Genomic DNA, 27,509 nt, shown 5'->3' on the forward strand with positions numbered 1-27,509 from the left:
TTGTTTTTCAGTCATTCAGTCATGTCTGAATCTTTGTAACCCCATAGACTAGCACACAAGGCCCTTCTATTTTCCACTGTCTCTTTAAGTCTGTCCAAGTTTGTCTTCATTGTTTCCATGATACTATCTATCCATCTTTGTCTCTGCCGTCCCTTTTTCTTTTTGCCTTCGATCTTTCCCAACATCAGTGAGTCCTATCTTCTTCTTATGTGGCCAAAGTATTTAAGCATCAGCGTCAGTATCTCACCTTCCAGGGAACAGCCTGGAATATTGACTGACTAGACCTCCTTGCTGTCCAAGAGACTCTCAAAAGTCTTCTTCAGCACTACAATTTGAAAGTTTCGATTCAGCATCACTCAGCTTTCCTTACAGTCCAACCTTCACAGTAATACATTGCCACTGGAAAAACCATAGCTTTGACTATGCAGATCTCTGTCAGCAAGGTGATGTCTCTGTTTTTAGTACGCTGTACAGCTCTGCCATAGCTTTGTCAGAGCTTTCCTTCTAAGTAGCAAGCATCTTTTAATTTCATGGCTGCAGTTGCCATCTGCAGTGTTCTTTGAGACCAAGAATATAAAACCTGACACTGCTGCTATTTCTTCTCCATTTGCCAGGACCAGTTGCCAAGATTGTTATTTTTTGTTTTTTATGTTAACCTTCAAGCCAACTTTTACATTCTTTTCTTTCACCTTCATCAAGAGGTTTCTTAATTCCTCTTCACTTTCTGCCATCAGACAGCTCATTTTATAGATGAGGAACTGAGGCAAATAGGGTTAAGTGACTTGCCTAAGGTCACACTGCTATAAAGTGTCTGAGGCCAGATTTGAACTTGGGTCTTCTGGACTGCATGCAGGACTGGTCCTCTATCCACTGTGCTACCTAGTCCCCCACAATTCTAAGATTCTAATTTATACAACCTACAAGTTAAACTAGATGAGTTAACAAGGAAAAAAAATGAGGCCTACCTAGGGAGCTGAACCTTGGGGTTTGGAATCAGGAGACCAGGGGGTTGGAATCTATGACCTTGGGCACATCACATAACCTCTGTGGCCTCAGTGTTCTCTTTGGTCAAAGAATATCTGGACCCAATGACTCTAGGTTTATGACCAAGTCAAAGTCCGTACTAAGACATATAACTGAGAGGGCAGGATGACTTGATTATGAAATCAATATCTAAAGAAAGGATTTTTAACCATTTTCCTTTAATTTTACTAACTTTATTACAATAATTGGTTCCTTTTACAATCCTTTGTATTTATTTTATGTATTTAAAAACAACATTCTGAAAATGGTCCATAGGCTTCAATAGAATGCTAATGGAGTCCATGAAACAAAAATGATCAAGAATCCCTCATGTAGAAAGATGGAGAGCAAGTAGCAAAGAAAAATCAAATAACTGGCCATCTGATGCAGAAGTATTCCAATATGATTATAAATACATTACAACTACCCTTTGGACTGTACTGTTTCCCTGACAACATGAACCCTTTTGAGGGAGGTAGAAAAATCTCCAAGAAGCCTTTACTTTTCTAGAAGTATGTGATACATTTGTCCAAATTTTTGGAATCTTCTGAATATAGTGGTTAGCATTAAACTGGGAGTCAGGATAATCTGGGTTCAAATACTCTCAGATACCAGTTGTACAACCCTATGCAAGTCACTTAATCTCTACTCTCAGGAAACTCTCTTAGGATTTCGAGGCCTTTCTATCTATCTGCCTTGCAACTGAACCTCCTTTTAATGTGTTGCCTCCCATAATTACAATATAAGCTCCCTGAGAACAAGGACTGCTTAGCTCTTTCTATTTGCCTCCTCAGAGCTTAGCATACTGTGTACCAAGTTAAGTTCTCAAAAAAATGCTTTTTTCATTCCTTTGCACTTCATTTCAATAAAATGCAGGTAGTAATGTTTGCAGCATTTACGTTATAGAGTTGTTGTGAAGCTCAAATAAGATAGAGCTTCGAAAACCTTATGGTCAGTCCTGCAATCATGGTGATGATGATGTCTTAGTCCTTCTTAAACCTAAGATTGCCAAGCATGGTGGAAGCAATATCCTTTCCCCATCCAAGTTGGGCTAGTTTTTCCTTAAAAAGTATTAAAACCCAATTATAGTAACTTTGTGTTTGACAAATGTAAAGTTTTAAGTTTTGGGGATAAGAATACACTATTTAGTAAAAATCACTGGGAAAAGCAGAAAGCAATATGGCTTACCATTTACCAAGATAAGGTCAAAATGGATAAATGGGGGCAGCTAGGTGGCGCAGTGAGTAGAGAACCGGCCCTGGGGTCAGGAGGACCGGAGTTCAAATGCAGCCTCAGACTTGACACACTTACTAGCTGTGTGACCTTGGGCAAGTCACTTAACCCCAAATGCCCTGCCTTCCCCCCTCCAAAAGAAAAAAAAGGCAAAATGGATAAATGACCTAGATATAAAGGGAAATAGCATAAGTAAATTAGGAGAGCATGGAATATATTACCTATCATACTTATGGACAGAAGAATTTGTGAATAAGTAAAATAGAGAGCACTGTGAGAGGGATAATTTTGATTATATTAAATTAGACAGGTTTTATACAAATAAAACCAATGTAGCCAAGATTAGAAAGAAAGCAGAAATTGGGAGAAATTTTTCATGGACAGCTTCTTGGCTAAAGGTCTGACATAAGAAGTCATTCCCCAATTGATAAATGGCCAAAGAATATGAACAAGCAATTTTTTGATGAAGAAATTAAAGCTATATGTAGTCATATGAAAAAATGCTCTAAAACACTATTGATTAGAGAAATGCAAATTAAAACAATTTTGAGATATCCTCTCATAACTGTCAGAATGGCTAAAATGACAGAAGAGGGAAATGACAAATGCTGGAGGGGAATGTGGAAAAATTGAGACACTAATACACTACTGGTGAAACTGTAAATTGATCCAACCATTTTAGAGAACATTCTGAATTATAAAACTGTGTATACCCTTTGACCCAACAATACCATTATTACTGTTTCCCAAGGTGATTAGGCAAAAGGGAAAAGAACTTATGTTCTAATATATATATAAATGTATATGTATATATATGTATATATTACAGCAGCTCTCTTTGTGGTTGTCAAGAACTGAAAATTGAAGGGATGATCATAAATTGGAGAATGGCTTAACAAGTTGTGGTATATGATTGTGGCGGAAATGTGCTATAAGAAATGAGCAGGTTGGTTTTAGGAAAAAAAAAACTTGGAAAGACTTGCATGAAATAATGAAAAGCGAAATGAGCAGAACCAAGAAAACATTGTATACAGTAACAGCAATGTTGTTTAAAGAATATCTGCAAACAACTGTTATTCTGAATATTATATATATTCAAATCAACTACAAAAAAACCTATGAAGGAAGATCCTATCCACCTCCAGAGAAAGAAGTGATGTGTAGAAGTATATATACAATGATTTTACAGAAAGAGACATACTCACATACAATCAACAATAATCTCTAGTGCAGGGGAGGGAGGGGAGGAAGGAAACAGTTTAGAACTCATAATTTTCTAAGTATTAAAACTATCCTTGGGAAATGACTGGCTCAGAGGAAACTAAAGGCTCAGGCTATTTGTCATCATCTCCTGATTGCCTGAATACAAAATAGTCACAAGCTCTAAGCACTCTATGACAGTTAGCTAGTAGAAGATAGACAAGTCAGGCAAAGGAGCTTCACTCAGCTGAATCAACTCAAGGGGTTCTCAATGCATGTCCTTGTTGACAATGGCCGCCTCCTGTTCCAAAGACAAACTGGGGGTGGGGGATTGGCCTGAGTTAAGCCCAACTCAAAACATTTCAGGCTTGCAGCTGTTAATTCATTCCTTTTTCAGCCTGAGGGGATACTAGAAATATGAACATGAAATGCTAATGTAAGCACAATCTTCTCCTTATCAAATTCACCAATTCTGGCATATTTAATAATAGAAACTGGTGCCCACGATCAGAGTAAGACTGGCACAAACTCCTCCCAGAAACAATATTCATTCACTAGAAGCAGAATTCAACATGGCTCTTCCCTAGTTCTAAAGGGAATCAAAGTAATGGCTTAAACTTGGGGTAGTGGTCCCCATCGCCACCACACATTCTTGGTTATTTCTGGGCATGTTACATTCCTCATATTAGTGAACTTGCAGCACAAGGTGATATAGCTATTCTTTTTTGCTGCTTCAGGTCCTGAAATACTTACTGTTCATGTACTTATTGCTTGATTTTTTAAAATATATGTCTGAAATTTATTTTGGTTGAATGAATTGGTGTGACCACTACAACAGGTCATATTATTGCCATCTGACTTTCTGCCAAATGCCTACTTTCCCTCCCCCACCCACCTTTTTCATCTCTTATTTGAGAAACTGTAGTCAAATCAATTCTACTATTGTTTCTGGAAAGACCCTATCAATCAACTGTCCTATGGCTTCAGCTCCTCATTTCCATAACCTCCCAAACCAACACTATTCACTGGCACATAAAAATTCACTGACTGAATGATTATCATTCACAATTAGAATGTAAGCTTCTTTAGGGTGAGGACTGTCTTGCTTTTCTATTTATATCCCCAGGCACAATGCCTGACAACAGTAAATACTTAATAAATGCTTTAAAATAATGCTCCAAGAATGCTACAAAGTCCTGTAATAGTGTTTCCAAAATTAATGCGGCACAGAATACTTAGAGGTTTGATATATAAACAATGGAACCTGAAAGCACTAGCAGGGGCAAGGAGTATAGAATATCTCAGGCTTAAAAAAAGTAATTTTTAAACTTTTCTGATTTTTTCTTTAATATCTGAAATCTACTCCAGAAGAAATGCAATTTGATAACTCCCTCCCTCCAGCGATGCAGACTATAACTCATCTTTGCCTGCCCAGCCTTTGTAATTGTTGTCCCTATTTCACACGGGTCACCAAGGATTGGCCCAATGTGGTAAGGGCCTTCTTGTTACTACCTTAAACACTGCCGTCAACCAGTAATCCTTTACTCTCTCTACATAATTGGCCCACCTTCTAATTTGACTAAACATTTCTTAATGAGACACCAATTCATCTACATAAATCCTTGCCTGGAATGTGTTCTAGTCCCCTCACAACCTCGTGCCCCTCCACTGCTTTTAGGTAACTCTCAACTCAAAGTCAAACACCATCCAAAGAATATTGGTGTTAAAAGATATGGACCTTTATTTGGGGGGAGAATTTGAAGTCTTTAAACTCTACAATGTTCCAAAAGTAATCCAGTCAATCTGCTCCCTCCTTTCAATCCATTGCCCAGCTTATAACCAAAAAAATTGTAGCATAAACTATATGCAAAGATAAGGAAAAAAAGGCATCTTGTCAAAATCTGTGTATGTGACAAATATGGTCCTGGTACTGAAAGCAGGGAGATAAAAAACAGAAAAATAAAATTACACATACCAATATCATTAATATTGATAGACATATTAACTAAAATTTTAGCAAAGAGGCTATAACATTATACTTTTTTAAAAAATCATTAAATATGATCAAGTTGGATTTAGACCAAGAATCATTCAACAGTAGGTTAAAAACAACAAAAAGCATAGGAATAAGATCTATCTAAACCAAAAAGTTAGCATTGTTTGTAACTCAAACAGCAAAAATTATCCAAAGAAGACAAGAGGCAACACCCAATGTCTTCAAAATTACTTAGCATAATGGCAGAAATGCTAATTATAAAAATGAGATGAGAAAAATGTAGGGAATAAGCATAGCCAAAAAAGCAAAAATTACCTATATTTGCATGTGAGGATGGTTTACTATGAGAACATTAGCGAATCAATGGAAAAAATTAATCAAAACATTAGTTCCAATAAAGTAGAATGCAAAATAGAACTATAGAAGTTTGCATATATACATATTACTAACAAAATCCAAGAGGAAAAAGAGGAAAAAAATTACTTAAAATAAAATGAGTAATATATTTGGGTATTAACTACCAAAACATCCACTATAGTTGAATAATTATACACTCTTTAAAGAAATACTCTTTAAAGAAATAAAAGATTACTTAAAAAAAATACAAAAAATAATGTCCATGGTTAGGTTGTACCAATATTATAAAAATACTACCTAAAATTACAAATTTTAGAGCTATGTCAATTAAATTGCCAAGGAGTTGGCTATGTAAATGGATAAAAAGGTAACAAAAATGTCTAGAATCTCAATTGAAGTTATGGTGGGGGAAGAATAGTAATGAATGGGACCTAATATTACCTGATCTCAAATTATAACACAACACTAACAAACTATTTTATGCTGTTTAAAAATAGTAATGAAACTCTCTAAAACTAAATAAGCACAATTGAGAATCAATTTAACACAATAACACAGTAAATCCAGGAATACGAAACTACTAGGGATTGGATTCCCTAGAACCAACAAGAAATACTGGGAAAAGCTGGAAGCACTTTGGCAGTAGTAAGGTTACGACTAACACCCAACCTATACTATACACCACTATAAATTCCAAATAGATATATATTCATAAATATAAAAGATCATATCATTTTAAAAAACTGTGGAGGAAGGAACTAATGTTCACATTCATAATTAGTCAAGAATTCTTAACAACAAAAGTAACAAGAGGAGACAGATTAAAAACAGAAAATCTCAATTACATTAAAAGTAAAAGCCTTCCCCTCCCAAAAAAACACCCGAAAATATCAATGCAGCTGTAAGAGAAACTGTAAAGTGAGGGGGGAAACTTGTCAGCAAGTATTACTACCAAATATCTGAAATCTGTAGTATACAGGGAATTAACCCAAATATATATGGCCAAGAGCCTTTCTCCAATGGTTAAGTGGTAAAGAATATGAATAAAAGTTTTGACTATAATGTGTGACTATAAGGATGATGATGCTTTCAATCTCTTTAGGGTCATTTTTATTTCTTCATGCAGTATATACATAGTTGGGATGTTAAAGTCTAAATGTGGTCATGCTCCTCTCATTTTTGGAGAAATGAGTTTGTCCATATACCACTACAGATCTAGAGGTAGTGAGTTCCCCTTCCTTGAAGGGATTTAAGCAGAAGCTGGACAACCATTTGTTGGTTATATTAATAGCAGGGATTCCTTCTATACTTGATTTGCACTAGATGGCCAATGAAATTTCTGTGAACTTCCAAACTATGATTTTGTCCAAGTCTGCATGTGATCTTTTCCATTTTTTTTAATCTACTGATCTCCCTTCAGTTTTATCCTTAAACACATTTCATGATATGGTTTTGCTTAGGATTTATACTCTAAAGCAGCATTGCCCTAAGCTAACATATCTCTTTGCTGGAAAAAAAAGATTAAATCTTTGATGGCAGAGGTAGGCTCTAGACATTTTTGTTTATTCTCTTGTAGCAATTGATTATACTGGTTAAAAAATGGTAATAGTTTGGATTAATGTTTGCTCTTCTATTTTTTCAGTGTGAATACCTTGTTTAAATAGGTCAGGTTGGAGCTACAACAAATTCATTCCACATCTCATTTTTCTTTATTTAGGGTTTGTACTGCTTTTGACCTTTTAGTAACAGTGGACTGATTGTACAAAGGCAGTTCATTTGGAAATGAATCCCATGTTGATAACTTTTAGCTTTTAAAACATAACTAGCTTCATTTTTAATGTTATCTTGTGCTTGCCACTGTGCAGCACCTCCTGATTCATTTTGAAGAAAGTATTTATGATTCTAGTACTATAGCAAACATTAAATTACTTCAATGGGTATTTTCATCAGTTTAAGCCTTCCTTCCATTTGTGAAACTAAGCAAAATCAACTGGCAATACATGTATTTTATTTGGCTTATTTACCCATATGTACTCTAATCCTCTGGGAGAAGGGATGCATTATTGTTCTGTGGGGCCAAGATTAGTCTTTGAATTTAATCTGAATTCACTTATCTTAAGGCTGCTTTCCTTTACATTACTATAATCATTTTGTTTCGGTTCTGCTTTCTTCCCATTCCATTAGTTCATATAAGTTGTCTTATTGTGGTGTAACAGTTCATTATATTCTATACCAAAACTTCTGTCAGTCATTCCCTAGTCAATAGGCACTCATGTTTTTGCTTCCCCATTCTGTAATCCTTCAGCATTGTCCCAGGCCATCAACCTTGATCTGGATACACTCTGGACTACTTGTAGACCCCTTGGTGAACCAGATGAATTCTAAACTATTCTCTACTCTTAGGTCCCTTGCCACCCTGTCCTATCTCCAATTACATCTTTCCAAACCTCAACCTTGCATTAGACCCATTATGAACCTCCCTCCTTCCAACTCACAAGGTGCTGAACAGAACTGAAGAAAATTAAAAAACCACTGACAGACTCCAGTACGAATTTATGTTAGCTAATCCCAAATAGGCCAGGTGTACCCATTAGAATGCTTAAACTTCAGAAACGGACCTGTGAAGAACAGTGTTCCTCAGTTTGAAAAGAAAAGTATGACAACCCTAATGACACCAATGAAGCCGCCATACAAACTCCTATCAGCAGATTAAGAAACTGATGTAAAATGAACTAACCACCTGTAAGGTTGTTACTATCCATTATCACACCCAATGCCAGAAAAACACTCCAGCTTACCAGAAAGGCAGGCACATAGAGAAAAGAGAAAGGGTATACCCAACGCTTACATGCAAAAGATGACTTGAATCTGAAGAGAATGAAAATTCTGCGTCAACTTCACAAATACTGGGAATCCAAAAAAACTGACTACTCTACATAAACACACTCGCCCCTCTCAAGCTGGTGGCACTTTTGTTCTAAGTAGACAGACTCGAATCAAGCCTATAATTTAATAAGAAAAATATATACATATTTTTAAAAACCAGCTCCTTATAGACCACATTTTTAAACTCAAAGTAGATACACCAGGTCATGTCTAACTAGGCTAAGGTTTACAGGTCCAAGAGTAAAAGAACAAGAAAGAGTCAACAGGCTAAGAAAGAAGGTATCATCAAGACTGTCCAAGGAAAAGATCAAAAACTTATCACACACACATACCCATCCCCTCTGTATATAGTACCCTTCTACAAAGCTTATTCAATAAAACTTACCAAACAACAACAAAAAATTCTTAAGTGGGCCCTCACTATAGCAAAGCAATTCTACTACTTTTCCTTAACTGATTCTCTGTCACATTAACCACACTAGCTATTTCAAATCTCTTCTCTCCTCAAGCCTCTGGTAATACTCCTTCCCCTATCCTGAAAGCTGAAGACTAGCCTCATATTTAAATGAAAAAAAGAGGCCATTAGATGAGAGCTCTAACTTCTCCATTCCTTATCTCACATCTCTCTGACTTTATACCCCACTAGCTCCTCTTTCATCCTAGTCTCCAATAGTGAGGTGATCTTTTGGCTTGCCAAGGCCAATGGGCCAAACACCTCTATAATAACTCATGACTTCATTTCTAGCAACCTTCTCCAACAGAATGCCCCCACTCTCTAATCTCACCCTATCTATTGATTCCTTCCCTATAACCTACAAACAATCCCATATCTCCCCTATCCTTAAAAACAAAAACCATCCCTTCATCCTACCATACCCACTAGTTAATGTCCTACATCTCTCCTCTTCATCTCACCCTATATTTCTACTCCCTTTCTTCACTAAAGTCCTTGAGAAAGTCCTTCTTCTCTTCCACTTTTCTAATTCTAGAACCATATGAGATCAATACAGTCAATGTTACTGGAAAGAATGTGTCATTCCACTCCCCTATGGTTCCATTCACCATCACGGTAACATTCCAAATCAAAATATCCTTCCTTGGTCATCATTCCCCAATATATGTATCATTTCCTTTTTATTTATATCCCTTTTATTATGTGCTTAGCACATAGTAAAAAAAAAGCTTAATAAATCTTTTTTATTCATTGATTCATGCATACATTCAAACAAATATTAAATGCTTACCAGAAATTATGCAAATGGGATAATGTAATGGGATAGATGAACTGGACTTTTTCACTGCCCAAACCTTCTCATTCTGCAATTTTATAATTCTAATTCATGCCCCTCATTTTAGAGAGGAAACCAGCATGAACGTTAAGGAATTTTCCCTAATTAATTAATAGCGGATCCAGGACTAAAATTCAGATATTCTGATTCAAAGTCCAGTCTTCTTTTTACTACATTGTTATATAGGCAGACCATGTCTACATGTTTGTCTCTTACTGTAATCCTAAATGTGTTATTCTATACTATCTCTCCCAGCAATATAAGTTCCGTTCATTCCCTCATTTATTGTTACTCTTTTTGTTATCATCTAACTCAAGTTACCTGACATAGTAATTTTAACTGGAAAGGATCTTGGAGGCCAACTAAAAGTTCACTCAATTCTGCATATGCAAGGTAAAACACATTTATGTGGTAGTTATTGGCTAGGGTCCAGACGAAACAGATCAAGTAAGAAGGACTGATCCAAAAAGTGATCTCAAAGACAAAAGGCTAGGATAACTGCTCCCAAAGAATCAGTAAATCAGACTAATAGGCTGTACTAATATCACAAAGGTGACCAAGTGATACAAGGGTCACTTGGTTTGACGCACAGGAAACTATTCCCATTACTCAATACAGAGCTCCTAAGTATACTACACATGCAGGCCAATAAAGCAAACAAAAAACACAAAATTTTTTGGTTATGAAACTAAAGACGTGTTATCATGGAAAACATACAATTAGAATGAGTTCAAAACGCATACTGATATAGTAGTAAAAACAATTCAGGGCACTGCTAACCATCTTATGCCTGCTTTGAATTATATTCCTACTGCTTTTCTTCATTTTGCCAACTTGGATTTCCTTTTTCTTATTTTTCCTGCACTGAATGATTCTAATTTATTACAAAAGAATTTTACAATAATTATTATAACCAATAACATGGTACTTTACGGTTTGCAGAGCACTTCACATAAATTATCAAATTTTGTCCTTGAAATTAACATGTGACGTAAATACTTCAGATATTTTAGAGATGATAAAACTATTATTCAGAATCACACAAGTTTTAAAGGAAGGACCTGAACTCAAAGCCTGACTGACTTCAAGTTTAACACTCTAAAAATTATACCATATTACCTCTTTTATTAAAGAAACCAAAGTATGTTTTGGAATCAGTACAAATTCAGTTCAATGTCCTATATAATTTAAAAAACAATACAAATAATCACAATGACCCTGAGCTAGCCCCTCAAAAGGTTAAATTATATTCAGTTATATACTTGCCTGCATGGACTGCAACTGAAACTCCCCTGAAAAGCAGGGAAGAATTTAATACTTTTTAGATTTTCGTCAGAGGGTTAAAATAAAAGTATTGGTGATTAACTGCATATGGTTACTAGAATCATATAAGTATTTCAAAGTTTCAACTTAATTGGTAGAATATGAAAAGACAGGGATATGGACAAAATTTTGCATTTATTGAAGTAGTTGAACCTGAAAGGTTGGATAATAGGTAGGACTAGATGCCACTGAAGTTCCTTCAAATTCTAAAATTTTCGACTCCATGAAAAACTTGAATTCCTTTCAATAACCTCATTCCCCAACAATTCTGAATAACTGGAATTATTGTATTATCATTACAGTTAAATGACCATATAAACATTAGAAAGAGCAAGGTAATAATAAAATATTTTATTTTGATTATTTCTTTTAAATGTATATAAAGATCTAGGAAAATTAATGTCTAAATAAAAAATAAATTTTAGATAAATGTAAAATTTTAATTCACAATTAGCCTATGTAATGATAGCTTCAATTTCTTAAGTCTGTAACTTGAAAATACCAATGATTTTAGTTTGGGTCTCATCACTAAGGAATAAGTGATTACTCAAAATTCAAAAGAGGAATCATTTCACAAACTTTAACATAACCATATATGCTACATGTCTGAATTTTGGATCCAATTTAATGAGGTTTTTCTATACATATTCAAAACCAAGTGGAAAGATCAATGGATGAAAGGACATGGGTTCGAATCTCAGCTTATCTACTTACTTGTATGATCTCTAGGCCTCAGATGCATTTGTAAAATAAGGAGGATGGATTAAATAATCTTTAAAAGTCCATTCTAGCTCTAATCTTATAATTTGATGATATACATGAAGCCAATTAAAATGACAGATTAAAGTAATATTTATTCAATCCCAAATGATGAGGATTTAACCTAGAAATTAAAAATTAACCTAGAAAAAAAGGTTCTTAAATGTCAATAGGGCTTATTCTTATCTGTGAATATCATGCATCCAGGTGTTTCTTCCATGTCCTTCCAACATCTTTCCAAATTTTTTTAATGTTTTTATTTTCCAAATCCCAAAGCCAGATTCACACACACACACACACACACACACACACACACACACAACTTTAGCAGTAGAAAAACAGAAATTAGGGCCCAAGAAAATGTGAATAATTTCTATATTCAAGGTCATAAACTAAATGTTAACTAAATTTTAAAACTTGAATAAAAAGTTAATTTTTGGAGGTGGTAGGAGTAAGAGAACCACAAAGGGGGAAGGGATGGAATACAAGATAGAAAATGAACTGTCTATAACTAAGTGGTATAGTTCTCATAGATTAACATTTAAGCATAGACCTTTAAAAATCACTAAAAACAATGACTTTTTCCAAAGAAACATAAATCTTTTACTGTTCTTCAAAATGTAAGACTTAGAGTTTCATGTTTCTATTATAAAACCTTTAGAAAGTCAGCTTGGCTTAAAACACTTTAGGAAAAAACAACACAAATGATTCAATTTGATTTAAAAGATTTAAAAGTAATTAACATACAAGAAGTCCTGGCATAAACTAAATATTAACTAACTCAATCAAGGCCAGAAAAACACTGTTAGTGTGTCTGAGAGAAACAATTTAAGATAATGAAAATTTATTTCTGGTCTGAGAATTTTTAAAGAATTTAACCTTTGACCTCATTAATTTATATGAGTTTTTTATAAGCATAAAGGCTCCATGAGTAATTATTAATGTTAACTTCTCAATAGAGCCTATTCTTCCTTAATATAAAATTTTGGTTCCATAAATTAAATAAATTCAAATATGTTGGTAAGAATTAATTTTCCAAACAAGAATATTGTAAATGGCTTCTTACCTCTAGTCCCGATGCATGTGACTACAAAAGATTTGCTTATTAGCATACATTCAAGCTAAACTGCTACAGAGAACATTCAAGCAGCCATTTTGAGACACTGCACTGTCTCAGTTGCACTGAAATGTAATTAAGATGGCTGCAATGTGCACTCCAGAACAAGCACACAGTGAAAAATCAGCAATGTATCAAACAAAGCACCTCCCACTTTGTCAGCCTGCAGGAAACTGAATAAGCATTGAGACAACAGCTAATGCATAAACTGCAACAAACAATGCAGCTTCTGAGAACATAACAATAAAACACAGAAGGCAGGAAGCCAGTTTAGTAATGTAACGCCTGTGAATCAGGATATGCAATACAGACTTCAGATACTTCCAGATCCCAGATAGCTTTAACTCCATGTCATATATTAACAGTTACAGAGAAAGAGCCAAATCACACAGGGTAGGTAAATATTAGGGAATACTTTTCAAAGAAAAATCTACATTTCAGTTCAGAAAAAAAAAAAACCTTGCTCACAGCCATTTTATTTTTCATATTATATTTTCACAATATTTCCAATCTTAGAAATTTACCTTTCAAATAGTGCTGTTCTTTAAAAGCTATAAAAACCAAAATTCATTGTTTCCAGAAGACAAGAAAATGCTAGAGAATTTAATCCAATCCAAGCAACAAAATATCCAAATCTTTGCAAATAAAAAAATATTTTGCAGAGTATATGAGCAAATTGTGAAATTCACAAATTATTTTGAGTAGTCAAAGAAGTGAAAACACACTTAGAACTGGCAAAGTAATGAAGCTTATTTTAACTACTTAGTTTAAAAAAAATCTTCTCTTAACAAAACACTTACTGCACAAAAGCTGTAAAAACTGTAATTCTTTTCCCCTAAAATGGAGGAAGGCACAAAGAAGAAAATGTATCCCTGGATAGGAAAATGAACAACCACAGTCACTATACTCCTTTGGGAGCAAGGGTAAGTAGCACATCTTGTAAACCTTGTATGTCCCACTAGGTCTTAAGGGATATAAAGATACAACATATAGCTAACACATTTTAAAGGACATTTTGGGAAACACAAAAATGAGTGGCAATGTGGTGTCATGTAAAAAGGACTGTATTATAATAAACAGAGGTTAGTAACTGGGCATTACTGCCTGTGTGACCTTGGGCAAATTATTTAACCTCTCTGTCTTTTTCTTCATCTACAAATGAAAATGTTGGGAGTAGAAGATCTCCAAGCTCCCTTCTTGCTCTAAAATACTAGGATACCTCCTCAACCTACCAGATACTGTCTCATGATATCCACCACTCATGGGGAAGGGGAGGGGAAAGAAGGTGAGAATAGGGGAAGGTTACCCAAATTTTCTTTATTATAAAGACAATTCTGGTGAGATGTCAAAGTAAAATATGATTACAAATCCAACGTGAACTATGAATCAAAAAGTCTTTCTTATAAAAGATCAAGAGGATAAATTATTTTATAGTTTTAGATATATTCTTTGAAGTTTAAGAGTAAACTATGTTCAAGATACAGCGGCAGGCCTCAGTAATTTCAGAAACCTATTTGGTATATCTTTTCAGAATATTTTATCCATAACATCATAAATTACCAGAAACTTTGAAACATCTCACTCTTCTTCAATAATTTTTCCATGTGAATTGAAAAAGCAAAGCTATTTGCTTCTGAGTCTTTCTTTCCAGCAAAGCAGCTTGATCCTGTATTAAAAGCTACTTTTTCACTTTTTTTTCTACTGTGTCTCCAGCTTCTTGCACAGTGTCTGACATATTGCAAGCACTTAAGAAAGGTTTGCTGATTGGCTAATTGATTCACTGACAATTTTAAATGGGGGGAAGAGGGAGAAGCAATTGTTAAGCTCCTGCTCTGTGCCAGGCACTATGCTAATAAGAGTTTTATAAATATTATCTCATTTGATTTGAAGGAGATATTCTAGGATTTTCCCATTGCTGTTGTCTTTTTCCTACACCTACTATAGAAATATTAGTCACCATCTTGTTTTCACTACTATAATAGGGCACAGGATTCAATCAATAAACGTTTATTTAACCTACACACAGAGTACCTGGGGGGGGGGGGGGAGGGGTTCAGCTGCACACAGGCACAGTGTCAGTCTTGCCTTTTCCTTCTAAGCTTACAACAACCTAAAATTTGATCCTTACTACTTGTCAGACAGCCTTCCTGGTTGAAGGAAGGACATGATGCCTGCTGAAACAACTGACACCACTGAAGCATCTGCAGTTGTGCTGGCAAAGTGCCAGGGGCTGTGAAACCCTTCAGAGGGCTCAAACCCCAGAGGCTAGAACTAGGAACAATGGATGGAAGATGCAGAGAGGCTATTTTAATTTGGTACAACTAAAACTTCACAACAATTAAGAGCTGTCTAAAAATCTAAGGGCCTACTTCCAGAGGTAGTATATTCTCCAACACTAGAGTTCTTCAAGCTAAGGGTGACATATTATGGCAAAAAATCCAGAGGTGAAGATTAGGTATACGTAAGATACACAGCCACAGCATGAAGTGAGGGAATATATAACATTACTTTTTAATAAATGCACATTTTTTAAAATGTAAGAAAAATCTGCTTTCTGTGCTGCTGAGGTGTTATTAATATTTGATTACTATTTATTTATGGTTCCATGTGTTGTAATAAACACCCAAAACTTTTGGTTCATATATGGAGTGCTATTTTCAAATCTTGCCTAAGGCACAATAATGATCAGAACTATCCATTCTTAAGGGTTAGAAGGAATCTTAAAGGTAATTTATTCCAACCCATACCTGAACAATAATTCCTTTTACAGTATATAACCATTTGAACCAGTCCTGGTTCAAGGAACTAGGGATGCTTGTTTAGTTTAGCCTTGGGGGGAAAATGGGGGTAGGTGAGAGGGAGAGTGGGTTTACAATTACTTAAAGTAAAAATAAATTTAGGGTTATATGGAAGAGGGATTAGATTTGTTTGGAACCACAGAGCAGAAGCAAGAATAATCAATAGAAGTTAAAAGGAGATTAAATTCTGGTTCAACCCAAAGAAGAGCTAACTCCAGACATGGATTAAAAAAAAAAAAGAAGAATGGATTTCATCATCAATTAGTTAGTGCTTCATCATTAAAAGCGTTGAAGTCGAGGCCAGACAGTATACTTGTTGGGAGATGTCTATGTTTCAGGAAAGAGTTGGGTTATATGAACTCTAAGGTCTTCTATGATAGACCTCTAATGTTCAATCTATGATGTACAATGACAATGAGAAACAGGGCACTGATATCAACAAAACATCATCTCCTAAATCAGGATGAAACCTTGACAAATTTAGTAAGCTTGAGGCATCACATCAAATTCTATATGAAGAGTTAGTATACTACAATTTAGGTATTCCATACATTTTAAATTCCACTAAGTAGCCACTCTCCTATATTCTGACATGTTACCAAACTTACCATGCTTATTAATTTCACTAATTATTCAATTTTTTACATTTAAACTCAAATATATGATTATTTTAAAAACATTTAATAGAACTTAGAAATGTCTTACTCAGAAAGTTCTCTCTCACATGAACAATAATGGTTTTATAGATCAAACACATTAAAAATAACCAGAAAATGAAAAGAAATTAAATAAGTATCCTTGAACTGCAAGAGTATTTTATTCATAACCTTTTGGGTAAATCATTCTAAAATCAATTGCTCAGAAACAACTGGTCAGCAAGTTCTGTAATCGCTCACAATTGTTCAAACAGCAGTACTGCTAGGTAAAGCAGTAATCAATATCGATAAATATTTATTAAGTGCCTACTATGTGTCAGGTACAATGTTAAGGACTACGGATACATAGAGGCAAAAGCAGTACCAATTATAGCCAAGGAAAATATTAAAATGTTTTCACTTTTAAAACTGAATAATTAAGAAGGCATTATCACAAGGAGTTCCTGAATCCATGTATATATCAGTCATTGTTATTTTGATTTTTATTTAGCTTCAACTAAATATGAAGTGATTTATGATTTTTTAAATATATGTAGATGCTGGTATGATTAATAAAATGGATATTAAAATCATAATAGCATTTATATAACACTAAAGTTTGCAAAGAGCTCTATGTTTTTTCCCAATAGCTTTTGATCATCATTTATTTCATAAATCAATAGGTATGATCATTAAGCAACTGCTACAATAGGGTAAGGGGTATTCCATGAAATTTTTTGAATCTTCAAAAGTTCCTTACATTAAAAAAAAAGTTGGGAATGCCTGTGTCCTCTCTGGATTCAACCATAAAGTTCAATATGGTTAGGAATCTGCTTGGATTAGGGTAAATTACTGACAGATACCCTTTCTTCTTTCCCATTCTCCCTTCCAAATGGGTTCCAGCCCACTCATTCCATTATGGAAAAATATTTTACCCCAGGATGTTCTCTAACCATTTATTTTAGATTTCTAAAGGGTTCTTTTTTCTCAAACCAGATTCTGTCCACCTATATCTTGCCTTAGGTATTTTTGCTGGTTAAAATCGGTTAGCTTAGAAATTTTTTAAGTCAGTTTCAAAAACTAATCACACCATATATTTGTTCAAGAAAACCGTTGATTGCCTAGGAATAAAAGAGGTAGAAACTTGGTATAGTTGAAAGATCTACATAAACATAAATTAAGTAGCTGCCAACAGATAGTCAAGTGTTAAGAGACAAAACTTGAAACCAGTTTTTCAGTCTATTAGAGAACTACCACAGTACCTTTAAGTCTTCTAAGAAAATGTCTTTAAGATGAAACAACATAGCATCTAAAAATACATTTCAATTAGTTATCTAAACTATCTGGGAATTACCACTTATTCTACTTTTATATTGCTCACCTGTAAATTATTTACCTACCTTGCTTTGATTTAATAACCTTTATACTTCCTTTTGTTTATTTAAAATTTCCTAGTTACCCAAATTAATATTCTGTTGGTTCTTACTCAGAAAGCAAATTTCAACCTAGTGGGAACTGAATTAAGCGTTTATATCCTGCATTCAAGTCTACCAACCAAAATTCTTTTAAACAAACACTAAATTATTTCTCTCCCTCTCCTCCCCTCCCCCACAAGGAAGAAGTAGGTGAAGCCACATCAACTTGTGATGATTAAGTCTAGCTCTAATGTGTAATAAAGAGCAAGAAAAAATTAACAGGGAAAAATAGTACATTGGTTAGGAAAGTTCAAAGCATTCTGAATTTTCTTAAATTTTTTGCAGTGACTTTGCTTATTTTGTGTTACAGACAATCCCATGCTCAAATGTAAATACAAAATGCATTATAGAAAGGTTAATAATAGTTCAGCAAACTATACTGGAACTGGAGCATTATGAACTAAATGGATTGAAAAGTTTCAAAACAGAGAGACCTAGCAAAAGCTGAAACTACATGGGAACAGTATGAAACAAACAGCATCTATCTGTCATCCTGTTTGCTCTAGGGATTATCCAGAAGATGCTTTCTATATATTTACAGAAGATAATCTAGGCTATCATTTTGTCCACCAGCAAAATAGCAGAATATTAAGCATAAAATAATAACAGCAAGATAACAACATATCCTAGGACAGTTTCTCTCTGAACGCCATCAAACTGAGAACCGGTTAAAATGATAGATATTTACAAATTTCCTTAATCTGATTTGAGATAACACATAAATTCGAGGTCAAGATTAAGAGGCCACTCTCACACTTTCTTCGCTAAATCATTTCCAAAAAGGCATTTAAAAAAAATCAAGTTTATGCTCCCAAACCAGAGTAGGTGGCCCACTCTCCCCAGGGCCCGTTGTACCATTCCTGCACTACTTCCTATTCCAAAAAGATAAAGCTTCTCCTAGCAACTTTCCTTTCTTTCTAGCAAAGGTCTGAATGGAGCTTGTAACCTTCCCTGTCTAAACCTGTCTTGGATGATAAAAAGCACCAGGATAAAACATCTAGGCTCCATAGCAATAAGAAAATTACCTCTAAAAATATTTTAACCTTCTAAATTTATTCACATTTGATTCGATTCAACAAGTATAAGCTGAATGCTTATTATGTACTTAGGATGTTCTGTCTAGCAGAAAATTTATCATGTAAATAGTTTTATTATTTTTATGTACATAGTTTTATTATCAAATGTGCTTCAGCCAGGAAAACATGGCCTGTGTCTTAAAAAAAATTTACTGATTGCATTGGAAATTAAGACCAATGATATCCAAGGTACACGGATCTCTAAAAATAAATATAAGACCAAAAGCTATTCCTGAATAGCTAAGTGGGCAAAAGATATAAACAGACAATTCTCAAAGGAATTGCAAATTATTTAATAACCACGTGAACACGTGGCAAGATGATAAAATTAGAGAAATACAATTCACCTCACATCCAACCATTTGGCAAAGACTTCAAAAGATGAGAAAAGTCAATATTGAAAGAATTTTGAAAAAAACAGCACACTAATGCATCGTTAGTGGTGCTGTGAATTGGTCCAATTATTGTACTCTGGAAAAGAATCTGGAATTGTGCAAATAGACTAAATTATCTAGACCTGATGACATAAAACTTGCCCTGCTAGACACATATTCGAAGTGAGTGACAAAAAGCCTCGTATAACAAAATATTTAGAGAAGCACTTTCTGTGGTAGCAAAAAACTGGGGGAGAAGTCAATGACCATTGATTGGGAAACAGCCAAACAAGTTGTGGTGCAAAAATATTATTGCTGTGCCATAAGAAATTATTAATGTGATGAATACCAAGAAGCAGGGAATGATATAATAATATAAACATTAAAAATAACAATACCTAACCAATCAAAACTAAATGCTGCAAAATTACAATGACCATGAATTGGCCCCAATGAAGCATGAGAAGAAACTTCCCCTCAATTCTGCAGAAGTTGGGGACCACGGGTATGGGAGACTTTTTTTGATACTGAGTTTTGCAGAACCTTTTATCACTTTCTTAATAATTTATTACAAGGGATAGTTCTCTGGAAGGGGGTAGGCAGAGGTGTGCTGGTAAATATTTAATTGCCTCCAAGTTCCACACATTTTTAACTTTAATCTATATTATTAACATTTTTTCTATCACTTCCTTACAACTAGACAATCAATAAAACAATTAATCAAGCCCTCATTTGTAGCATTTGCTGATTTCTGAAGTGTAAATGCTCACACTGAAAACAGTTCCAATGGAAAATGTAGGTGGTAAAAAAAAAAAATCAATAAAAAAATTTTTTTAAAGAAAAATTAAGACCAAACCATTTAGTTCATTTGTTTATATGTCTAAGCTAAAAACAGTAACAATACTTTCACTTCTTTCAATAAATATAAACATAAGCCATGCTAGGATAAAATACAAACTCCCAAACTAGGGCTCTGCCCTTTAGCTATTAAAGTTGTTAGAAAAAAAAAACAAAAAACCACAACTGGCTCCAACTTATCTTTTCAGCCTTAATAAGAATATTACTACCTCTCCCACACTCTTAGATCCAGCCAAATTGGCCTTCTTCTGTTTCTCATATTGGCAAGTGATTTTCCTCATTTCATTTGCATCAACCATCTTCCATATACTCCCAGACCTCATAGAATCCTTCCCTTCCTTCGAGATATTTCAAACATCCACAAGGACTACTTTCCTAATCCCTGTTCTAGTAGGTGCTGGCGCTCTCTCTTGCTAAGTGCCTTGAATCTATTTTGTATCTGCGCACATGCTCGCTCGCTCTCAGCATTATTAGACACCTACTGTGTGCCAGGTGCTGAGGTATGTATTGGTGATACAGAGAGAAAAAACTTAAACATTCCATGTTTTCCAGGAGCTTCCATTCTTCCGGAGGAGAGAGGAAGGGAGGGAAGTGGGGAGAGAGGGAGAGGGGGAGGGAGGGGAAGAGGGGAGGAGGAGGGAAAGGGTGAGGGAGAGGGGCAGGGAGAGAGGGGAGGAGAGGGGAGGAGAGAGGGGGAGAGAGGGGGAGAGAGAGACAGACAGACACAGACAGACGGACAGACGGACAGGGGGGCAGAGAGAGAGACAGAGAGAGATTTCAACACATGTAGACAGCAACTCAAAAACAGAGTTTTCCTGGGGCAGGAAGACCTAGGTTCAAAGCATGCCCCCTTGTTAAACCTCCACCAGTTTCCTTGTTTGTAAAAAGAGGGGTTAGAGTAGATGATCTTAGTCTAAGGCCTATTCTAGCTCTAACATTCTGGGAATTCAACTTATCTACCCTGGCAGGCAGAGACTTGCCTTCTTCACATCCCCCACAGTATCTGGCACATGGTCTAGCAAAGAAGAAATGCTCAATCAATATTTGCTGAAGTACAGCAAGTCATTCAAAAGGGTTTTATAGAAAACCCAAACCATTGTGGCTGGCTCATCAGGAGTTAAAAGAAGGTGGGAAATCTGGGAGGGAATGACACTCATCGATCTTTATGGCTAGCAGGAAGAAGCTGGCCCTTTCACTGTCAAAAAAGTCAAAGGAGCTGACAGGAAATTGATTCAAATGCTACTGAGCACCAGTCATTTTTCTGCCTGGCTATGTCATAAGAATAAGTACATTATATTTTTCAAAAAAGCTTGCTGCATTGCCAGGACTATTTTTTTTTTAACCTACTCATTTGTTGTTGTTGGGAGGCACTTTTTAAACACCAATATTCTTTGGTGATACCTGGCTACAAAACATAGATACCACATTATCTGAAGAATCAAAGTTGCAGGTCACCCAATAGGCAATAAAGTGATACATTATGGTCTCCAGTAGGTGAAAGCATATTACTATCAAAAGTTTTATGCAAGAGATACAAAATATTATTAGATATTATCAGAGAAATGTGTGATGGAAAAAGGTAATGGGTTTCAGAGGTGGGTATGAACAGGCAGAGGGAAGAGGATAATACCATGAATAAGAATAAAACTGCAAATAAATAAATAAGCACACAGCTCATGTGTGTAAAGTAAGAGATAAGCATTGGCTGCATTGGTACATATGCAATTTCAAATAGAGGAAGACCTATTCAGCATCATACAGAACGAGAAAGCATGAATACATTGCCATCGATACCACTGGAAGAGGCATCCATTTTGCTAATAATCTTCTCATCAAAGCAACTTAAACCAACTCACCAAAATACATGTTCTACCCATGCCAAATCATGTTATGCTTTAGTAGATTATAAACTAATTAAATTACAATCTTAAGAAAAACTGTATAGAATATATAATTTAGGTATCCTCAGATATATAAAATGATATAATTCAGAGCAGAGTACCACATAACTACATATTTTTTAGGTCACTAATGCTGTTCTTCATCCTTTTTAAAAGACACAAATCAGTGTTTTTATTTCGGTCCAGACTTGTGATTTCCTAGTGAAGAGATTCCCTCTACTAGTACTTACCAGTAAGTAACTTCTCTACAACTTGAGAATTGAGTACCATACTCCATGCAATGTGCCTGACACTGTACTAAGCACTAGGGATACAAAAAAAGAGTCAAAGGGATACAAAGAAGAGGCAAAAGACAGTCCCTGCCCTCAAGGAGCTTACAAACAAATATATACAAAGCAAGTTATATAAAAGATAAATAAGAGGAAATCATTAAAAAGTGGGTTTGGGGAAGGCTTCAAGTAAAAGATGAGATTTTAGCTGAGACACAAAGGAAGCCAGGAAAGCCAATAGCGGAAGTGGAAACAGAAGAGGGAGAGTGTTCCAGGCATGGGGAACAGCCAGAGAAAAATTCCCAGAGCTGGAATACGGAGTATCGTGTCCTTCCTTTCTACCTTTCCTGTCTTCTTACACAGTACTTCCTTCCACTATACAGTCCAGCTAGCTATACTGGCCTACTTGCTGTTCCTGTTAGACAATGCTGTATCTCTCATCTCTATGCCTTTGCACTGGCTATCCCCCAAATCCAAAATTGTTCCTGTAGTCCCTTTTACCTATTCTATCTATCAATGAAGGTCAAGTTCTACCTCCTCCATACCAGCCTCCCTGATCTCTTTTGTCTCCTATGAAGTCTCTTTTTTATTTAACAAACATCAATCAATCAACCAACCAACAAGATTTTTAAGAGCTTTCATATGGGCTTTAGGACTTATTTTGGCAACTGTGTGGAAGATGGACTAGAGAGGGGAGAAATCAACTAGAAGGCTCCTTAGCCCAGATAAAAGAAGGGGGGGTGGGGGCCGCTGACTGTTCAAGTGAAGAGAAGGAGATCGATGTGAGATGCTAGGGGAAAGAATCCACAAAATTTGACAAATTACTTAATATGGGAGCTAGGGAGAGTGAGAAGTTGAGCATGACTTAGAGGCTTCAAAATTAGTTTTCTCTTAGACACATGAGATACCTAAAGGACAACCAGGGGGAAATATCCAAAACACAAATCATAATGTCCAGGACTAGAGAGAGTTTGTTGTTCTATATATGGTTTGGGAATCCTTTGCATAGAGATAAGGGCATACATGGGTCCTGATGAGAGAGTGCAGAGAAAGAAAATAAAGGAGTCCAGGGAAAGTCTTAAGGTATACCTACAATTGGGCTCAGGGCACGAATGATAATCAGCAATGTAGTCAGTCAGAGGGGTAGGAGGAGAATTGAAAGCAGTGTCATCAAGATCCAGAGGATCTAGAAGGAGTATGATTAAAAGAATAAAATGGTACAAAGAATGACAGACATTAAATTTTAAAGATAAAGAGAATCACTGTATTTCAGAGCAATGGAAAGAGGCTTTGGAGATTATCTAGTTAAATTCTCTCATTTTACAAATGGAGAAACTGAGATCCACTGAGGTGAAGTGACTTGTCTAAGGCCATACCAACTCAAAGCAGAGTTGGTTTTTTGAATCCCCTGACTCATAAACTTGTTGTTCTCTTTGCACTACAAAGGTCTGCTTTATAAACTCTGCAAATAAAATGAAATTCCATTTAGGCAAGCTAAGCATTAAGGAAAAGAACATCCCATCCTGCTGAAATGATAGCAATACACATGTATTTACTGAGCACACCAACTACATACATCGAAGTCCCACTTAAATTTATAAATTCCAGATCCCCAGTCCTTAAGACCCTCCCATAATCTGGTTTCACTCTTCCTTACCTCATACTGCTACTCCCTTTCACATACTGTTGTGCTCCACTACAAAGACAAAAATCAAACAGTCCCTGCTCTCAAGGACCAGAGAGGGAGGGGGGGAGGGAAAAGGCAGACAGCAGAGGCAGAGTACATATCTAAGTATATACAAACAAAAGCAAAGTAGTTTAGGGAAGGAAGGCAGTAACAGTAGGAGAGAGATCAGGAAAAGCTTCATGTAAAATGTTTGAGTTGAGTCTTGAAATACATAAAAGGGATTCTGAGAGCTAAGGAGGAAGATCATTCCAGGCATGGGAGAAACTGCACAAAAGGAACAGAACAGAAATGGAGTGCAGCGTGTGAGGAACAAGAAGGCAGCCTGGCTAGAGCAGAGAGTGAGGAAAAGGTTGTAATGCATACTGAGGCTGGAAAGATCAGTAGGTGCAAGGTCGTGAAGGGCTTTAAAAGCCAGGGCTAATTAGTGATACAATAAAATTTACTGCAAGAACAATCTCTTAATTGTTAAAATTTATATAAAATTATTTTCCTTATTCAAACAAAAATGAAAAATGTGTATGGCTTTTCCATATCAATACTGTTAAGTATATACTCCTTATATGTTTTAAATTTAAATTTTTGTGCGCTTTAAAATCAATTTCAATGTTAACCTAATATGCAATTGTTTCAAATATATTTTCAACTCTCCTAAAATATTTACATTTAAAATCACTTGTTTTTCTAGAAAATCGTTTTATTTCATAACTGGACACATTGCATACAGATTTATTTATATTATCTCATTTGGTCCTCACAACACTAAGAAAAATACAAGTGTTGTTATCCCCATATTACAAATAAGGAAATAAACTTAGAGAGGTTGTTTTGCAAAATAACACTACTATGGGTCCAGGGGCCAGATCTGAATCCAAGTCTCTCCTGACTCCAATAAAAGAAATGTAATACAACACAATTACTTATAAATCCAAAACACACATAGAAAGATTTCCCAAAATTCTGACAGATATGATTCAATACCAATTCTAATGGTAGAAGAAAGGAGGGGAAGGAATTTTACAGTATTGTCCTGTAAGTATAATTGAGCCCTAACAGAAGCTTAAATGTTTGTTGAATTGTTCTAAGAACAAAACAAGTTCCATTCCCATATTCTGCCAGCCACCTCTGATTTACTACAGATGACATCAATTTAAAATATACAGTCAGAAAAAGTTTCAATTTACTTTGCCTCTATTTTTCTATTTGTTTTAGGCACCAGTTACATCAGTTTTAATACACCACTTCTTTATTTAACACCAACCTGATAGAAACCTAAGTCTCTGCATATTAATTGGAGTGTTTTATTTTAAATTTGTTTACAAGATTTAGAATTACTCAAGGTATCTAAGATTAGTTTTCCACAATTTGGGATAATTTAATGCCCAGTGACAGTTCATCATAACAATGCTGCTATGTCATATTATAATATCTAATCTAAAATAATCAGCATTACATTTGCAAATATCAATTTCAACGCTTATTTCTTTAAGCTGTTTATATGTAAAAGCATTTAAAAATCTATTGGGATGTAGCCCAGTAATTACACTGGAAAGAGCCCTGGAGTCTGTGACTTAGGTTCAAATTCTGCCTTTTACTGTTACCTTGGGTAAGTCATTTAACCTTTCTGGGTCTTAATTTCTTCAACAATAAAAGGAAGAGGTAGGACAAGATGGCTGTTAAGGTACATTGTAGATCTAAATCTGATTTCTAAAACATCTAATTGATGTTCACACTGTACTTTCTTTTTAGAGACCCTGAGAGAGAGAGAGAATATGTGTGTGTGGTGTGGAGACAGAGAGAGCTAAAGTTTACAAAACAAATATGCCCACTGATACTTATCAGAACAAAACAAAATTGTTAACACTTAAAAATGTAAGGTGATCAAATAAAAATTACCTTTGGCATTAACTTTGGGTAAATGGTAAAAATGTTACATAAAATACAAGATAACCAAAAGTAAGAAATGATCAAATGTAACTTCAAAGGCAGCCAAATTAAGTAAAATGAAAACTTCAGTCATTTAAAACTATACAAATCTGGAAAACTCAGAAAAAAACTGGTAAGTTTTTTTTTATAATGCAATATTTTCTTAAAATTCTATTTTCTTCTTTTACATTTCCAGAAGAAAGCCTTCAGTCAGAAAATGCCATTTATTGGCACGTTTAAATAAACACTTGCAAAATTCTCAGTTCAAGTTGGTTTAAAAAAAAAAAACTACTTTTGCACCATGCATAACTATTTTCCTGAACTCATCCCACTAAGACTTCCTATAAAGAATAATGAAGAACACGTTTTTAAATTTAAGTTCAGTAATAATCCAAGAATTAAACTGTAATCTAGAACCACGTGTGCTATATTTTACAAGTCAGCTTCATTATTTCTAAAGAACTGGGGAGGGAAAAGGAAAATGAAATGGAATTGAGCCTTAGACAAAATGTAAAACATTTTCTTGAAAATGAATGACCTCAAGATAGTTCCTCATTTCTCCAAAGTCATCAAGAAACAGAAAGACAATGCCTCAGAAAAGCAGGGGGAAAAAAATCTAGAACCTAATGGCGTCTAGCAAAAAAAAAAAAAAAACACAAAAAAAACACACTAGCTCTTGAAAATGAACATTGCGCTTGCGCAGCCACCGCCCTAGCAGCTGCACAATTGCAGCTACGGCCGGACCCCGCAGGATCACGTGCTCCCATGCAGCGCCGCCCGCAGCTCCGCAACCGCGCAAGCGCAAACACTCCATCAGCGACCGCCATAATGCGGGAAGCCCTGCGAACTACAATAGTAATTTAAGAAAACTATGGTTATAACAGCCCCTAGGGTCCATATATACCTTTTGGGGCTGGAGATGCGGCAGGGAGGGCCAAACTCCTTCCTGCAGTCCGCCCCGCACTGGCGTCTCTCAAACTCGTCACCTCAGTCTCGCGCACACTCCCCTCTCTGCGCCGCCTGCTGCCGCCGCCGCCGCCGCCGCCGCCACCGCCTCCGCAGATTCAAAAACAAACCCGCTTCTCCCCTGCACGCGCGGGGGCCGTTATGCAAATGAAAGGAGGAGGGGCTCGTTCCTCCGGCTCTTGGCCACGCCCAGAGAGCTCCCAGCCAATGGGAAAATCGGCCGTTGGTTCGCCATGCAAATCTCCCGGTTTTTTATTTGAATGAGGAAGGCAATTAGCCCCGCCTCCTACCCTGTGGAGAGGTCGGGCGGTTATTGGTCAATAACCCAGCTGCCCGTCGGGCTATATAATTGACTTGTGCTTGG

General features: G+C 35.7%; 1 protein-coding gene across 2 annotated transcripts in view; it reads right to left on the minus strand.

The window, feature by feature from the left end:
• Nucleotides 1-27,290, minus strand: part of LOC118852159 (activating transcription factor 7 interacting protein) — a 169,124-nt gene extending 141,834 nt beyond the window's left edge. Inside the window, exon 1 of one of the 2 annotated variants that reach the window (XM_036761819.1) lies at nucleotides 27,084-27,290. The gene's annotated coding sequence lies outside the window, so the exon portion shown is untranslated. Of the gene's footprint in view, nucleotides 1-13,132; nucleotides 13,281-27,083 lie in introns of those variants that run through there. The other variant, XM_036761821.1, reaches the window with a different exon arrangement.
• Between the last annotated feature and the right edge of the window lie 219 nt (nucleotides 27,291-27,509).

Source organism: Trichosurus vulpecula, chromosome 5, assembly GCF_011100635.1.
Source record: "Trichosurus vulpecula isolate mTriVul1 chromosome 5, mTriVul1.pri, whole genome shotgun sequence".
NCBI lineage: Eukaryota > Metazoa > Chordata > Mammalia > Diprotodontia > Phalangeridae > Trichosurus > Trichosurus vulpecula.